The 16,070-nt window shown below is 48.7% G+C and overlaps 1 long non-coding RNA gene across 1 annotated transcript; it reads left to right on the top strand.

The window, feature by feature from the left end:
- The first annotated feature begins 1,025 nt into the window (after window positions 1-1,025).
- LOC111726474 lies at window positions 1,026-2,287 on the top strand. Its single transcript, XR_002774236.1, has 3 exons — window positions 1,026-1,067; window positions 1,190-1,278; window positions 2,177-2,287. It is a non-coding gene; the product is annotated as an uncharacterized LOC111726474 (long non-coding RNA).
- Window positions 2,288-16,070: the final 13,783 nt, after the last annotated feature.

Below are 16,070 nucleotides of genomic sequence, written 5' to 3'. Positions count from 1 at the left end.
CCTCGCCTGCCCCCACGCCCCCGCCTCGCCCGCGGCTGGAGGGGCAGCGTCCCAGGTGCCTCTGGAAGCTGCACCTTGCCCTTCTTCAAAACAACTTTTCTTCTTATGCACAGGAAAACAACCAAATAAAGGCCCCGACAACCCCTGAAACCTCCACCTTCACCCAGCGAAGAATTTCAACAGAGGCCAGAGATCGCTGCAGGGCGGCAGAGGGAGCCAGCAACTTCGGAGCTGGGCACCTCGCGAGGAGCGCCCGAGGCTCGGGACAGGCTGCCTTAAATAGGGGTGTGAGGGACCAGAATGTGTACTTCAAAATACTTCTTTGGCCCTTTTGAGCTGCTTATTCTGAGAAACTGCAGACGCAGGAGTAGCTCTGAAAAGCTGTCCTTTTGTAAATGATTTATATGTATGTCCTAACGTACAGATAGCTATAAAGTATCTTCATCAGACGGAGGGCTGCTCGGAGATTAACTTTTATCACCCAAGACAGGCTTTATCTGCATAACAAGACAACCTTCTTTGAATTTTCTTTTTTAAAAAAGAGGGGGGAATCTCCTAATGTTGCCCAGGCTGGCCTTAAACTCCTGGGCTCAAAAAAAGCTTCCTTGAGGGTGGTGCCTGTGGCTCCAGGAGTAGGACGCTGGCCCCATATACTAGGGGTGGTGGGTTCAAACCTGGCCCCAGCCAAAACTGAAAAAAAAATTTTTTTTCCTTGAGTAGTTGCAATTACAGGTGGGTACTGTCACCAGTGACAAGACCACCTTTATTAACCACACATTTCCTCCCTCAACGGGCCCCATAACTTCACCTCCCTAGGGCCCCATGCCCCTTTTCCTTTCTGTAGGAATATTTCCTATTCTACATAACCTTTAATCATCTGACCCTTCTCCTATTTGCTGGGATTTCCTTTCTGTGCATATGTACATAGTTAAACATGATTTTTTTTTTCTTGTTCATCTGTCTTATGTCAATTTAGTTTGTGGCCCAGCCAGAGAATGCACCGGGGTGGATGGAAGCCATGTCTCCCTCCCCTACAATGGGCATGAGGGGGGTGAAGAGAATCACAGGTCCCTTTCGTGGGGGGGATGGGGGGTGGGGTGGGGGGGTGGGGTTGGGCTTGTCCCCCAGAGGTTACCCAGACACCCTCCCAATGGAGCAGGTGAGGCTCACAGCCTCACTCCCACCTCAGGCTCCCATCACCGGGCCTTGGGAGAGGTCTCTGGCCTGCTCTAAGAAGATCCTGCCAAAAGCCAGAAGGCGTATGGACTGATAGGCCAGGTAAGCAGCCTGTCCTCAGGTTTCCTAACCCCGCTCCCTAGCCCTGCTTTTGCTAGGCTGCAATTTTAAACACTGTCTCCTGGTTTTCGGAGTTTGTGGCAAGAAACAGAAACAGTCGGATGAGGAATACTCTTACATCTTACAAAAGAACTCGTCGTTGAATATTTATTTAATGGCAGCTATTCGATCTTGCTTTTTCCTGCACAAGATGCTGGGGAGCAGCCAAGCATGCCAACAGCTGAGATGTGCCTCACATATAGTTCTCTTTGATCCCCAGAAAGGAAACTAGAATATGTCACCCTGAAATATGCCTCTTTGAAATAAATATTTTTGAACTAAAGGCAACTAAGAAGGAGCAAACAGAGGAAGAGGTCATTCTATCCTCGTCCCTTTCCTGCCTGTTAAATAAAATTTGTAAAAGGCCCCTGATGCGGACCAGGCTCCTGTGTTATGCTTAACAGACCACACGAATATGGAGTCACATGCGCTAAAGGAAACCAATTAACTTAGGTGTATACTCATGTTTAGGGATGAGTTTGGGTCCGGTTACAGCAGCTGAGTTTTAGTCCCTCTTAGGCCCACAACTGATTCCATAAGGCAAACGCTGTAACCGGTTAAACTCTATACTTCACTTCCATCTTCCGCCCATAAATAATCCCCTGACCATGTCGCTTGCTGAAGTTCTTTGAATCTGTTCAGGTTCGAGGACGGCCCTGTTCTAAAATCATGAATAAAATCCAACTAAGATCTTTAAATTTGTTGTGATTTTGACTTTTGACACCCCTTGGTGCAGGATATAAAGACGGACAACTCTTGTCAGCTCAGAAATAGCAACCTAGGAATCTTCAAACAATTCTCACTCCATCAGTTTAATCTCCTACATTTACTTTCCCTACAGTTTCTCACCTCCAGAAATTGTTCTCCTTTTCTGGAAGATTCATCGCTCATTGTTGAAGATGCCACATAAACCAGATTTCAAAGCCACCACTTTGGCTTCCATTTCATCGAGGTTTCTCCAGCATGAAGTGTACTGTACCTGTTAATAAACTCGCTTGTTTTTCTTGTGAATCTGTCTTTTTTTATTTTTGGAGACAGAGCCTCAAACTGTCCCCCTGGGTAGCATGCTGTGGCATCACAGCTCACAGCAACCTCCAACTCCTGGGCTCAAGCGAGTCTCCTGCCTCAGCCTCCCAAGTAGCTGGGACCACAGGCACCCGCCACAAGGCCAGGCTATTTTTTGGTTGCAGCCGTCATTGTTGTTTGGCGGGCCCGGGCTGGATTCTAACTCTCCACCTTAGGTGTATGTGGGTTCAATATTAGCCACTTGAGCCACAGATGCCGAGCCGAATCTGTCTTTTCTTACAGGGATCCATCCCAACTGTAAACTTACTAGGGGTTGAGGAGAAGTTATATTTTCTCCCCGCCACCCACAACAACCCAGCAAGGTCAATCTTATCACCCCCAATTTACTGATGAGAAAATTGAGGCTCGGGAAGGCCGAATCATTTTTCAGGGCCACACAGTCAATAATTGTCTAACATCTTCCAGATCTTGGCTCCTTTTGGCCAAGCTATGCTGCATCTCCCCGGGCCTCAGTCTCCTAAGAAGTTTCACTTTCCTGAAAACCTGATGCACTTCCTTTTTGAGACCATAACCGTAGGGACTTATCATGTCCCTCTCTCTTGCGTAGGGTGCCAGGAAGCTCAAGCTAAATTTAACATTTAAGTGTGGTCAAGTTCCTGATACAATTGCCGTCTGCCTTCCTCTACGGGGTTTCTGATCTCTCTCACTTTATTTTTAACTGTTGTCATGTGTGTTTGAGAGGAAGCTACCTCAAGTTCCCTTTGAATTGTAAATAAAATGAACAAGTTACAGTAGAGAAATTATACCGATCCTGGGAGAAAAGCGGCCCCTTAGCCAACTCTGTTACTCCCATGAGCTCAGGACCCTCAAATCCTTTCCCTGGAAGTTAGACCTGATTGGGAAATCCTTTGGCCCCATTTCATGAAGAGAAAGGAGGTCTTAGTCATTAGGGGCAGGCCAGTGGAGCACAGACTTGGACAGAGAGAGACAGGGCACCAGCCGGCCTCTCAGCAGAGCTTGCACGGGCCCCCAGGCCTATTTCCTTCTTTCCTGTAACTCTCTCCTGCAGAACTTCCCCTCCAAAAGCAACCCAACCTCCACAGCTTCTCACACATGCAGCAAACATCTTTGCTCTGTTCGGCTTTGAGTGGCTTCACCACTGACACCCGTACACCCACACGTGCCCACAAGAAGGGTTATCTCAGGGCAGTCACACTGAGCACTGAGGCATGGGGGTGCAAATGTGAGAAGCCCACTTCCTCAGCCCCTCCACAAGATGTCTGCGTCCCTCTGTACACTGTCCAGGCAGGAAGGCCATTCATTTGGACCAGGCAAAGCAGAAACCACCCAGCTCACGTCCTTTACCCTTTGGCTTTGGCCAAGAACATTGTGGTGAAGCTTGCCAGTTAAGAGCACTTTCCCTGGAGCCAAAAGCCTGGCACTGCCACTGTGGAGCTGTGTGACCTCAGGCAATTGAGTTAACCTCTCTGTGCCTCCACTGTCTCATCTGTAGTATGGAGATGCTAATAATGGTGGTCAACATTTAAAATTGTTGTTGGGATGAAATGAATTAGTATATGTCAAATGCTTATAAGAGTGCCTGATACAGAGTAAACCCTCAGAAAGTGGGAGTTTTTGAGTTGTCATTTTGGTTATTATTCTAGGACCGTGTTTTTGGGCTTTGTGGAACTGGAGGTTTCTGCTCTAGAACAGTATTTTTCTTTTTGTTGTTTAGAGACAGAGTCTCACTTTATCGCCCTCAGTAGAGCACCATGGCATCACAGCTCACAGCAACCTCCAAATCCTGGGCTTAGGTGATTCTCTTGCCTCAGCTTCCCGAGTAGCTGGGACTACAGGCACCTGCCAGAATGTGCAGCTATTTTTTGTTACAGTTTGGCCGGGGTCAGGTTTGAACTTGCCACCCTTGGTATATAGGGCCGGCGCCCTACTCACTGAGGCACAGGCGCCACCCATAGAATAGTATTTTTCAGTAGTAGCAACAGCAGGTTGTGACACATCAGTTCACTGGAGATCCATTCAACTTACAAAAAGAAGAACAGGAAATACAATAACAGATTGTATTCCATGCCGTAAGGGTGGGCGTGTTTCCTGAGACTCTAGTTCCATTCATGGGTGTGCATGTGCGTGTATTGTCAAGATGTCAGATGCGTTTCCTTTTGGGGGGGGACAGAGTCTCACTATGTCACCCTTGGTAGACTGCCACGGCGTCACAGCTCACAGCAACCTCAAACTCTTGGGCTTAAGTGATTCTCTTGTCCCAGCCTCCCAAGTAGCTGGAACTATAGGCGCCCACTACAATGCCCAGATATCTTTTTATTTTTTGTTGTAGTTGTCATCGTTGTTTAGCAAGCCCGGGCTGGGTTTGAACCCGCCAGCCTCGGTGCGTGTGGCCGGCACCGTAACCACTGTGCTAGGGCTGCCAAACCGAGATGCGTTTCTTATTGTCTGTCCTAGTCGACACAAACCAGAGAGCCTGGATCACATGATGGTGATGGCAAAGAAAGGGCAGAGCAGGTAGTTGAAGAACAAGGCCAAGGTCAGATTCCATTTCCGAAAGTCTGACTCGTGAGCATTCAGGCTCAGAGGAGTGCTGGGGGGTGGCTGTGTGGGAAAGCCTGAGGAAAAGGAGTCCCCATTCCCAGACTGTGACCTGTGGCTAGAGAGTGACTCAGAGATGGATTTATGGGGGTGGGAGGTGGGGGGAAAGTCCCCTACACTTGATTCCAGGCCAGAGCTACACTGAAGGGTTTGAAAAGACCCAGGCAACTCAGAGGTGGCCCAGGAGGCCCAGGCCCCAAGGATGAACTGATGGAGATGGTGCTCCTGGGCCCAGCTGGATAGGGGGCTCCATGGAAATTGAGTGGTTCTTTTTGTAAGACATACACACTCAAAGCCCAAGCTACCCCACCACCTGCCAGGTTTAAAATCGTGGGAAGTCACTTCTGCCGCAGTCTCCCTATCTGGCACAGGTGGACAATAACTCACCCCTTGACCCGGGGCTGAGGAGAGATTCAGTGAATCCATAGTTTTGCCCCTGATGCAAAGTTCAAGAAAGAGCAGTTGACTTTTTTGGGGGGGGTGGGGGGGGTGGGTGATAGACAGAGTCTCACTGTGGCACCCTGAGGAAAGTGCCATGGCATCATAGCTCACAGCAACCTTAAACTCTTGGGCTCAAGCTATCAACTTGCCTCTGTTTTTCTATTTTTAGTAGAGATGGGGTCTCACTCTTGCTCAGGTTGATGTTGAACTCCTGAGCTCAAGCAGTCCACCCGCCTCAGCCTCCTAGAATGCTGGGATTATAGGCATGAGCTATTGTGCCTAGCCAAGTAGCCAACTTTTTAAAAAAATCCTATAATGTGGAAGGGTGCAGTGGCTCACATCTGTAATCCTAGGACTCTGGGAAGCCAAGGCAGGTGGATTGCTTGAGCACAGGAGTTTGAGACTAACCTGAGCAAGAGCAAGACCCTGTCTCTACTAAAGTAGAAAAATTTACTAGGCATTGTGGTGGGTGCCTGTAGTCCCAGCTACTTGGGAGGCAGAGGCATGAGGATTGCTTAAGCCCAGGAGTTTGCGGTTGCTGTGAGCTAGGCTGTTGCCAGGGCCCTCTAGCCTGGGTGACAGAGCAAGATTATCTCAGAAAAAAGGAAAAATGCCTATAATGCTCTTCCTAGTCTAGGGTGTAGGCAAGTTTGTGGAGGGTGTTGGGGAAGTGGAGGAGCACCAGAGTTTGGGGTCAGGAGGCTGGATTCAACCCCACGCCTGCTGTACACCAGGGGCGACCCAGGTTCGGCAACACTGACTCATTCAGCAGGTACACAGCGTATGCTACTGTGCACCGCTGTACCGGGTATAGTGGGCTCTGGGCACGGAGCACTGTGGCCTAGGCCTGCCTCCCCCGCCCCGCACTGTGAGTCTACACTCCATTGGAAAGAGAAACTGAAGAAATTAATAAGATACAGTGTCATGAAGTAGACAGGGCTGCAAGGAAATCTGAGACAGGTTAGGAGGGGAGGGACTTGGAAGGGGGAACTACAGAGTGGGGAAGGCCTCTTGGAGGTCACGGGCCTCTGAGCAGAGGGATAAGAGGAGGAAGGAGGGGTGATGTGGGGGTCTAAAGGCAGAGTAACCCAGGTGGGGGGAGGAGCCCAGAGCAGCAAGGAGGCAGGGGTGGGGTGGAAACAGCAAGCAGGATGATGGAGGCAGGCAGCTGAGGATTTGGGATGAGGCCCAGAGTGCTGAGCAGCAGAGCAAAGGTTCTGGATCTCCATAGGGAGTGGTGGACTGTGATTTACATGCGCAAAGTCTACAGCAGACAGACACTTCCTTGCTTGGTCAGAAAAAGGGCCTAGAAGCAAGAAGGACAGGCCTGGCCTCTGGATCTTGCTTTCTGATCCCAACCTCCTTAATAAAAGGAACTCTGGCTCCTTGGAGAAGTGGCTGATCCCTAGATTAGGACAAGAAGTGGACAAGAGGAGCCTGGAGCCTCTTACAGTGCCAGAAAGCAGAGGCGCGCTCCGAGACAGAAACCAAAACACTGTCAGGACGGGATTTGTCCACAATCCCAGAGATGAACTGGAAAAGCTTCCAGTGGCCGAAGCTGGAACTATCTGGGCATCAAAACAAATGAAGTAACATTGGATGATAACCCAAAGTATAAAATTAATACCCACGCATCTGCACGGATATAGCGAAGTGATTGCCTACACCAATAGATGAGGAAGGACAGACAGGTCTCCTCTGCAGAAGGATTCCACATAATGTATACTTTGCCTTCAAGGAGGTGGAGCCTACATCTAGTGACTTCCTTCCAAACAGTACAGCGTGGAACAGGGCAGGAGAGCAAAAAGTAGCTTTATGTCTGTGGAAACAACCGGAAAACGCTACGTTCACCAGGTGCCTGAGATGCCATGAGAATGGTGCTTTACCTTTGTGGGTTTCCTCCCAAGAACCTACTCTAACCCATGACCAAAAAAATTGAGGGACAGTCTACAAAATACCTGACCAGTATGCCTCAGAACTGTCAATTTTTTTTTTTTTTTTTTTTTTTTTTGGTTGCAGCTGTCATTGTTGTTTTGGCGGGTCCGGGCTGGGGATTCGAACCTGCCACCTTAGGTGTATGTGGCTGGCGCCTTAGCCGGTTGAGCTATAGGCGCCGAGCCAGAACTGTCAAGATTATCAAAAACAAGCAAAGTCTGAGAAACAGCCACAACCAAGAGGAGCCTCAGGAGATGTGGCAACTAAATATCACAGGGTGTCCTGGATCAGATCCTAGATCAGGAAAAGGGTGTTAGGTAGAAATCAAGGTACTCTGAAGGACAGACATGTGGACTTTTTTTTTTTTTTTTTTTGAGACGAGGTCTCTATCACCCAAGCTAGAGTGACATGGCATCATCATAGCTCACTGCCACCTCGAGTTCCTAGGCTTAATCTGTCCTCCTGCCTCAGCCTGCCAAGTAGCTGAGTAGCTGGAACTATAGGTGTGTGCCACTCTCCCCGCTAGCTTTTCTGTTTTTTGTAGAAACTAGGTCTTGCTATGTTGCTCAGGCTGGGCTCATAGTCCTGGCCTTAAGCGATCTTCCTGCCTCAGCCTCCCAAAGTGCTAGGATTATAGGCATGAGCCACTGTAAGGCCAAGTTTGGACTTTTAGCTCAGAATCCTATGAGACATGATGGGATCATCTTGGTTCATTAGTTGAGACGAAAGTGCCATGGTAATGTACAATGTTAGCAATCGGGGAGACTGAGTGTGGGGTGTGTGAAAACTCTGTATTGTCTGTGCCACTTTTTGGCAAATCTAAAACAATGCTAAAAGGTAAAGTTTATTAGGTGAAAAGAAAGATTTGAATATAATTGGGAGAGTGGGGTCTGCATTTCTGCAGGCAGGGCAGATAGGGCATCATGTTAAAAATCTGGTAATGCAATGTGGTGCAGAATGACTGGGGTCACAGAAAGCTCAGACACTACCTTAAACGTCTGGAATACAATAGTGGGGGGGAGGTGGAATCACAGAAGAGGGAGGTGCGCAAATCAGAGAGCAAAACCTCATCTGTCTCCACTACATACCCTGAATGCTCTGTCTTTGGGGTGAGAGGTTTGAGCCCCATCTTCTGGGGACCTGAGACCCAGCCCTCCCCCAAAGCCCCCAGTCTCCTGTGTAAAATGAGGTTTATTACTTCAACTTCAGAGAAGTTCTGAGGCTAAAAATAGATGTTTTAGTGACAGTGGTCTGGACAAGCAAGAGCTTTGTAAATAGGTCCTCCCCCCAGAGGGCCCTGCTCCTCCCCACCCCGCTCCGTGCACTTTGCTCCCTGCTCTAAATGACATCTCACATCAGTGATTTTCAACCGGCATGCCAAGAGGATCTTAGGTATGCCACAAAAATTTTTAAAGATCATTAATTAATTTTTTAAAGACGTTCAAAGCATTTTTTTTACTCTTTTTTTTTAATCAACATAATTTAAGTGTGCCAAAGATGTTTAACTATAGGTTCAATTGTGCCATGAGATAAAAAGGTTGAAAACACCAGTCCAGATAAGTAGCCCCCCTGGGTGTCCCCCATCACAAATGGCACCTATTCTGAGGATCATCCCCATGTGCTCTATGAGGAGGGATACAGCTGGCAGCTGGTTACATTTTCCCCAGACAGGAAAATAAGAACAAAAAAATACAAGGGCAGGAGAGGAGGGAAGTTTAGAGAGAAGAGGAGAGCCATCTTCAGTAGCCTGAATCAAGGCCTCCAAAGACAGTGTCCAAGTTCTAATCCCTGAAAATGATGAGCCTTCCTTGGAATCTCATTTGGAAAAAAAGGGTCTTTGCACATATAATTAAGTGAAGGATCTTGAAATCAGATCATCCTTAATTATCTAGGTGAGTCCTTTATCCAATGACAAGTGTCCTTATACGAGAAAGGCTGGCTAAGCACAGTGGCTCATGCCTGTAATCCTAGTACTTTGGGAGGCTGAGGCAGGAGGACGATTTGAGGCCAGAAGTTAAAGATCAGCCTGAACAACAAAGTGAGACTCCATCTCTATGAAAAAATGAAAAATCAGTGGGGCACTGTGACGGAAACCTGTAATCCCAGCTATGTGGGAGGCCGAGGCAAGAGGATCGGTTGAATCCAGGAGTTTGAGGTTGTTGTGAGCTAAGCTGATGCTACTCTCTAGCCCAGGCAAAAGAATGAGGCCCTGTCCCACCCCCATCTCCCTCCCCCACAAAAATAAAAAGAAAAGAAAAGGAGAGAAAAGCAGAGGGAGATTCAAGACAGAAGATACAGACACAGCCGAGAAGGCCGTGTGAAGAAGGAGGCAGAGATTGGGGTGTCCGGGAGAGAGAAGATGCTCTGTGTCCTCTGAAATTTCCATGTTTGAGTCTGTGAAATAAGCTGACAGTAGACAGATTAACAGGAGAAAAGGCATACAAACATGTCACACGCATACACACGGGAGTCTTACAAACATGACACAAAGAAGGACCAGATGACTGGGGGTTTTAATAGCATCAGAATAAGGGTTGAGGCTTCTGCCAGGAGGTGGTGGGGACAAGCTATGGAAGGGTACACTCCAAACAAAAGGCTGTCTTGGAGCTGGGCACGTGCCTATACTGTAGACTAGCTACTCAGGAGGAGGCTGAGGCAGGAGGATTGCTTGAACTATCTTTAAAATACAAACTTAAAAAGGCTGGGCACAGTGGCACAGCCCTGTAATCTGAAAACTCTGGGAGGCCGAGGTGGAAGGATCCTTTGAGGCCAGGAGTTTGAGACCAGCCTGAGCAAGAGCAAGACCTCGTCTTTAAAAAATAGCTACACCTCATGGTGGGCACCTGTTATCCCAATCACTTGAGAGGCTGAGGCAAGAGCATCTCTTGAGCCCAAGAGTTTGAGGGTGCTGTGAGCTAGGACGCCATGGCACTTTACCTAGAGCAACAGAGTGAGACCCTGTCTTAAAAAATATATATACTAGAAAGGTTGTCTTGTTATGCAGATAAAATCTCTCAGGTAATTGTAAAGCTGTCCTCAGAAGGATGAGTGCCAGCCCCTGGCAATCTCTGTCTAGGGCAGTTGTAATTCCAGTCTCTTCCCTTGTGAAACTCTTTCCTAGGCTGATAAGAGGACCTCAGAAAAAGCCTCTGTTTGCACCTGCTGTTTCCTAACGTAGCTTTCCTCTGTAGGTGTAAACTTTTTACAAAAGGACAGCTTTTCAGAGCTATTCCTATGTCTGCACTTTCTCTAAGTAGTCATCTCAAAATATGCAAAGAAATATATTGGGGGGGGTGCCATGTTTTATTCTCCCACAGAGAGATGTTGCCACGAGCCAAGAAACACCTGGACTCACCAGGAGCTGGGAGAGAAAGGAAGAACCTCCCCAGAGGCTTCTGAGGGGGCTTCTGGGGACAGCATGCTGCCCACCCTCCTGGGGCTTGTTTCAATTGTGGCTATTTGTTATAGCAGCTACAGGGAGCTCATATACCCTCATTTCTTCTATAGATTATTATGCAACCAGCAACATGATTATTATAAAGATGTGGTCTCATGGGAAAGGTTTTCGTTACACAATCAAATGGAAAAAAGGCAGAAACATCATCGAGCAATCAGCATGAGGCCTTTCCATGCATTATCCTGTTTCAGTCTCAAGTAACTGTGTGTGGGGTGCTGTTATTACCCTCATTTATGAATGAAGGAACCGAGGCAAGGCCATGAGTAACTCACCCAAGTCACCACCTTACAGCTGGGGTTTGGGAGCCCCACCCACCTGAGCCCTGAGCTGCGAGGGTCACCCCACCCTGGGAGCCTTTACAACCCCGAAGTCAGGATGTAGGGGAAAGTGTACACCTTGCTGTACAAACAATAGCATTACATTGGCCCATGAACCACAAATGGGAGGAAGAAGACGTGTCACATCACCACACGCAGGCCCAGCCTTCTACTTTCTCCCTTTAACGAGAACTGTCCAGGGAAAGGCACTGTCCAGCCCCTTAACTGAACGAACGGTCAGTAGCCAATGGCGGTGGCGAGTCCAAAGACCCAGAGCAACCCGGGAAGTAATTGCATCAACAGGTGGAAAAAGCACAACTCAGAATCGTCTCTGCCTGGTCACAGCTGCTCATTACCTAAGCACAGGGGCCTAAGTGCACAGGCTTCGTAGGAAGGTGTGTAGGACAGTGAAACTTGGGGTGGCGGGGGGCGCTGAGATGTCTCTCTTTCCATTTTCCCCCTCACTGTTCACATTTTGTTAAAGGGGTAGTAAAAATGCAAAAATGTGAAACTTTGTTTCCTCTGCCCACGTCAGAGCAAATCTCTGTTGCTGCTGTTCACACCAGGACCGTGGATGGGCAATTGTTTCATCTGTACAACCATAGCACATTGTAGCCAGATACTCCCGTGTCTGTCTGCCCAGTGACCGGGGTGGCCCTAGATAGGGGACAGGGACGGGAACTCCAGAGAAGGACTCCTTTGGGATACACTTGGCACAGCAAAGCACACCCTCAGTCAACGGGAGCTCTAATCAGGCATGTGTGAGATGTTGGCAACATAGCACTCTGGGAACGTGCCCCCTAACCCCGTGCTCTGGAGCTTCCCCCACACGACCACACAGCGGCACCTGCAGCCTCCAGTCAGAAATGCTGGCCCAACCTGCTCTTGACCCTACCCGAGTGGACTGGACTGACCTCAGGTGAGCCAATCAGGGACTTCCCCCAGGAATAGGGAATTAGACCCAAAGGAGCAGAGTTAGTGGTTTTTCAGGTGCTTAGAACTTGGGTGCTCCACATGGAAGCTCTTGTGCCCCTGCAAAGGACTAAGGAAATCGGAAGCTGACCTGCAGAGAAAGAGAGGTCGAGAGAGAATCACGGAGCAGGTGCACAGAGGGCAGGAGAAGGATGGAGAGGAGAGTAGACATTCCAGGCGGCCTTCCAGCTCCTGGTTCCTGTAACCTTTGATGGTCCTCCTGCATCCTTAAGTCCAACTCCCATATTCCCCACTCTGAATGTGTTTCCCAGGGATGCTGTAACAAATTTCCACGAACTGATGTCTTAAAACAGAAGACATTTACTCTCTCCTAGCTCTTGAGTCTGACTGTGTGAAATCAAGGTGTTGGCAGGTTGGTTCCTTCTGGGGGCTCTAAGGGTCAGACCCATGCATCCCCCTCTCTCAGCTGCTGGCACTGCTGGAAACATTTGTAGGCTGTGCATGCATCATTCCAGTCTCTGCCTCTGTCCTCCAGTGGCATTTTTCCTGTGTGTCTGTATCTTTGTCCAAATTCTCCTCTTATTTTTATTTTAAGAGAGCGTCTTGCTATGTTGTCCAGGCTGGCCTCAAAACAAGCCTGGGCTTAAGGGATCCCCCCACCTCAGCCTCCCACGTAGCTGGGATTACAGGTATGCACTACTGTGCCCAGCTCCCTCTTCTTTTCAGGACACCCTAGTTCAGCATGACCCCATCTCAACTAATCACTCCATGAAGACCTTATTTCATAGATGAGCATGAATTTCATGGGGAACAACAGTCAGCACAATATAGACTCTCAAGTTGGTTATTGTTATTTGAAACCAAAAAAAAAAAAAAATGGCTCAGCACCCGTAGCTTAGTGGTTAGGGCGCCAGCCACATACACTAGGGTTCAAACCCAGCTCAGGCCTGCTAAACAACGATGAAAATCGCAGCAACAACAACAACAATAACAAACAATAGCTGGGTTTTGTGGTGGGTGCCTGTAATCCCAGCTACTTGGGAGGCTGAGGCAAGAGAATCTCTCAAGTCCAAGAGTTGAGGTTGCTGTGAGCTGTGACGCCACGGCACACTACCGAGGGCGACATAGTGACACTCTGTCTCAAAAAAGAAAAGAAACAAACAAACAAACAAAAATCTCAATTAATACAGATAGTAGATTAGCTTGAAGTAGGGTATGAAGAAACAGTTTTTCAAAGAAAGTAAGTAGCTGGCTGACTGTGGCAGGATGAGGGACAACTAGAATTCCCTGATCCTGGATGGCAGCTGGAATGGGAATATTTGAGGGGAAGATCCAGGAATGACCAATGGGCAGCCTCGGGTCCCTCTCCAGCACCTCCCCTTGCCAGATGAACATGATGCTGCTTTCCACTGTCAAGTGGCATGAGGGGAAGCAGGGGTAGCTTTCCAAGAGACTTAGGGGAAAAAAAACCCTTCTACTCCAAGCCGCACTGATTTTCCCTTCTCACCTTTATGCTAAAAGAAGAAACCAGCCACTACTCTTGTTCCTAAGAAATACAAGCTCTGGGGCATGGCCCAGTCTAAGGCTGAATATTCACCTGGACAAGATTTCATGGCACTGATTACTGGTAAATGGCATGATTCCAAATAAAATTTATAGGTGAGCTGGGCATGGTGGCTCACACCTATAATCCTAGCACTTTGAGAGGCAAAGGTGGGAGGATTGCTGGAGGCCAGGAGCAAACCAGTAGCCCAGAAGGCCAAGCATAGTGGCTCACGCCTATAATCCTAGCACTCTAGGAGGTAGAGATGGGTGAATTTCCTGAGCTTAGGAATTTAAGACCAGCCTGAGCAAGAGCAAGACCCGTTCTCTACTAAAAATAGAAAAACTAGCCAGGTGTCATGGTGGATGCCTGTAGTCCCAGCTACTCAGGGAGGCTGAGGCAAGAGGATCCCTTGAGCCCAAGAGTGTGAGGTTGCTATGAACTATGACGCCATGGCACTCTACCGAGGGTGACAAAGTAAGAATCTGTCTCAAAAAAAAAAAAAAAAAAGACCAGCCTGGGCAACATAGCAAGATCCTGTCTCTACACAAAAATAGAAAAATTAGCTAGATGTCACGGTGGGCACCTATAGTCCCAGCTACTCAGGAGGCTGAGGCAGAAGGATTTCTTGAGCCCAGGAGTCTGAGGTTGCAGGGAGCTATGATATCATTGCATTGTAGCCCAGGCAACAGAGTGAGACCTTATCTCGAAAAAAATAAAATAGGCTTGGTGCCTGTATGGCACCAGCCACATACACTGAGGCTGGCAGGTTCAAATCTGGCCCAGGCCAGCTAAAGCATAATGACAACTGCAACAAAGCCAGGCATTGTGGCAGGCACCTATAGTCCCGGCTACTTGGTAGGCTGAGGCAAAAGAATTGCTTAAGCCCAAGAGTTGGAGATTGCTGTGAGCTGTGACACCACGGCACTCTACCCAGGGTGACAGCTTGAAACTCTGTCTCAAAAATAAATAAATAAAATAAAAATTTACAGGCAACCAACTAGGGTTTTTTTGTTTGTTTTTGAGACAGAGTCCCCTTTTGTCACTCTGGGTAGAGTGCCACGGTGTCACAGCTCATAGCAACCTCAAACTCTTGGGCTTAAGCGATTCTCTTGCCTCAGCCTTCCAAGTGTTGGGACTATAGGCACCTGCCACAATGCCCAGCTATTTGTTGTTGTTGTTTTTGTAGTTGTCATTTTTATTTAGCAGGCCAGAGCCAGGTTTGAACCTGCCAGCTCCAGTGTATGTGGCTGGTGCCCTAACAGCTGAGCTATGGGCACCGAGCCACCAACTAGGGTTTTCTAAGAGTTGAGAATCCAGGAAACCACGCCTAGCAAATTGAAGCTTGTGCTATCTCACCCTCTTGGAGGAGTCCTAGGCTGAAATCATCAAGAAGCGAGTTGCTACGACAGCTGTGGTCCCTCCTAGAGAAACTTCCTAAGAAACTCTTGAGGATGGGCCTGGGAGATGCCCGGCAAGAGATCCCTTCTCAGTGGGGAGCACCTGGGGTAGCCACACCACGTGGCACCAAACCTTGCTCTAATGTTCAGTTCACCCATCTAGAATACCATGGCATGTGCTCAGACTCGGGCTGTGCATCTTTGCCCAAGAGGTCAGGTGTGGTGGGGGAGGGTAAATCGACTACACAGCCCATGATCGAGAGGAAGGCTGGGGAGTCCCCAGAGACAGAAGAAATGCAGAGGGATGAACAGCAAGTAGAGATGGCAGCTCTGAGGACAGAGACCTGGACGCAACAGTGTGACATGACTTGGGTCACCTCTCGTCTGACAAGGGAGAGCTATGATTGACTGTGGTGTGACAGGACCAGGTTAGGCAAGGGCAACCGTAATGGAGACATTACAGTTGGGAAAAGCCAAAGGACTTGGACAGGGTGTGTGTGGTGGGCAGGGCCAGAATGAGATGGACCAGGGTGGACACTATTGGCTTTGAGGCCATCAGGCTGTCTATCCAGCCCTGTTTTTGGTAAACCTTCCTCATATAGTCATGAGGACAGGTGCTCAGCAGACACACCTGCCATAGCTGATTGGACCAGAAGGGAGGCCTTGATCCAACACAGACTGATGAGGTTCTTCCCAGGCAGGTGGGTTGGGACCAGAAATTGTTCTCTTTGGGTGAAGGGATCCAGGAAGCATCAGCTTGGTGTGTGTGATGCAGGTGGGTAAACAGGAATGGGTGAGGGTGCTGTGGAAATGTCCACAAGGTCTCTGCACCCCTGGGTCCTATGAGAGCACCCTGAACCTCTGCTACAATGTTCCCTTGCCAGGCTGGGTGAGTAGCTCACACCTGTGTGGGAGGCCAAGGTGGGAGGATTGCTCAAGATCAGGAGTTTGAGACCAGCCTTGGCAACATAGTGAGATCTTGTCTCTATAAAACATAAAAATAGGCTCAGCGCCTGTGGCTCAAGCGGCTAAGGCGCCAGCCACATACACCTAAGGTGGCGGGT

This window comes from Otolemur garnettii, unplaced genomic scaffold (genome assembly GCF_000181295.1).
Source record: "Otolemur garnettii isolate 467f Iridium unplaced genomic scaffold, OtoGar3 scaffold00067, whole genome shotgun sequence".
Lineage (NCBI taxonomy): Eukaryota > Metazoa > Chordata > Mammalia > Primates > Galagidae > Otolemur > Otolemur garnettii.
The sequence above is the reverse complement of the archived record's forward strand: the minus strand, read 5'-3'. Positions and strand labels throughout refer to the sequence as shown.